Below are 2,142 nucleotides of genomic sequence, written 5' to 3'. Positions count from 1 at the left end.
CTTGAATACTTGTTCAATTTGTATCCAAACTCCTCCACAATTGGTGGCTTTATAGATTTGCCCCAAGCCTAAATTAACAAAGTTGAAACTATCAACCTTGCCACATGTGTGGCAGGCCAAGGGACGGCTCTTTGGCTGATAATTTTAGCTATTTTTAATAGCCCTCCTCAGCTATAAAAACCTCATTAGGCTGGTCATTTGAAAAACACACCTCAAGCATTCACATCTTTCCTCTCTTCTCTCCACTTTCTCTCTTCTTTTCCATTCCAAAATTCCCTTACTCTCTTGCCGATTTCTCCTCTTGGGTAAGATGCTTGATTAAGTAAAATATGACTAAGTTATTCTTGCATTACAATTTTTAGGTAACTAATGAATTAATTATTTAAACGGATTGAAATTGTAATTAATGGACACAGTACTTAATCAGTGCATGTTTAATCATCTAAGGTAGCTGAGGGTTAAATTAGCAACGATATCTGACGATACATTTGCCTTGCATAACTTGCAAGATTATTGTGATTAAACTGATTCAAGGTAAGGATACTTTTTTACCTCACATAGCCTTTTATGTGCTTATTAAATCGAGTTAATTGTTTGAATTGACATAGGGATATGTACAAGAGATTATTTCGATTTAATAAGTATGTATGTGCAATAACATATTTGCCTATTAAGATTTGTTTAATAGGTTGAATTGACATAGGGATATAGTCAAGAGATAAATGGATTTTGGTAGGTGAGTATGTTCATAAGTTAGCAAATTACTGAGTTGCCGTGAACTTATTCGTAACAATGTAAACATGAGTTTAATAATTCTAAGTTAAGAAATGAAATTAATCTAACACAATTATGTCATCTTGATTAAAATCGTATTTTGAAATCGTGCATTTGAGATTTATTTATTTAGTTTACTTAGTTTAAAATCTTAGTTTTTAATCACCCTCTTCAAACAAAATATTTTTCTTCACCAAAGTGTTTTAAATAGCATTCATAAATAATTCGTTTCACAGTACCTGTGGGTACGATAACTCGACATTTACTTGTCACTTTTTTAGTTGTTGCGATTGTGTACACTTTCACATTTCCGTCGTTCCAATTTTTTGGCATCATTGCCGGGGACTGTGTTTTAAAAAATTCATTATTTGTGACGTTGCTAGTTTTGCATTTTGGTTTATTTTTCTGTTCAAATTTTAACGTAGTTAATTTTTCTATGATTATTTCAGGTGTTTATAAGTATTGATCAAATCATCGATTTACTCTCTATAGACCCTGAAATTGAACGAATTTTTCGACAGCGAAGAAGACAAGCAAGTCAGAGAAGGACTAAAAAGATGAACTTCAAAAATCTGAATCAAGGAAATGGAGCAAACCTTGCTCAAAATCCTATCCTTATTGCTGATGATAGGGATAGAGCTTTGAGACAGTATGTCGTGCCAGTATTTCATGATCTTAATCCGGGTATTAAGACACCCAAAATTGAGGCACAACTATTCGAGTTGATGCCAGTCATGTTCCAGATACTTCAAACAGTGGGCCAAATTAGTGGAATGCCTATCTTAGATCCTCACCTACACTTAAGACTATTTATAGAGGTGAGCGATTCTTTCAAGTTAGCCGGAGTACCCGAAGATGCATTACGATTAAAGTTGTTCCCATATTCACTAAGGGACAGAGCTCGAGCTTGGTTGAACTCATTACCACTAAACTCAATTTCAACATGGCAAGAGTTAGCAGAAAAATTCCTTATGAAGTATTTCCGCCTAGAAAGAATGCTAAGTTGAGGAACGAGATCACTGCTTTCCAACAAATGGATGATGAGTCATTGTATGAGGCATGGGAAATGTACAAAGAATTATTACGGAAGTGCCCTCATCACGGAATCCCACATTGCATACAACTTGAGACATTTTATAATAGTCTCAATGCTCACACGAGGATGGTAGTGGACGCTTCTACTAATGGTGCTCTCCTTTCTAAGTCTTATAATGAGGCTTATGAAATCAATGGCCAACCAATCGAGCAGCGTCAGGAAGACGAGTCACTGGAATACATGAAGTAGACGCTCTTACTTCACTCGCATTTCAAGTATCATCAATATTCTCAATGTTAAAAAATCTTACTACTAATGGGTGTAATAGTTTT

At 34.9% G+C, this 2,142-nt stretch overlaps 1 non-coding gene across 1 annotated transcript; it reads right to left on the bottom strand.

Moving 5' to 3' along the window:
* Positions 1 to 1,774: 1,774 nt before the first annotated feature.
* LOC128039399 (small nucleolar RNA R71) lies at positions 1,775 to 1,881 on the bottom strand. The gene has a single exon (XR_008193903.1). It is a non-coding gene; the product is annotated as a small nucleolar RNA R71 (small nucleolar RNA).
* Between the last annotated feature and the right edge of the window lie 261 nt (positions 1,882 to 2,142).

Source organism: Gossypium raimondii, chromosome 2, assembly GCF_025698545.1.
Source record: "Gossypium raimondii isolate GPD5lz chromosome 2, ASM2569854v1, whole genome shotgun sequence".
In the NCBI taxonomy this organism is placed as follows: domain Eukaryota; kingdom Viridiplantae; phylum Streptophyta; class Magnoliopsida; order Malvales; family Malvaceae; genus Gossypium; species Gossypium raimondii.
Note: the sequence above shows the minus strand (reverse complement) of the source record. Positions and strands in the feature narration are given on the sequence as shown.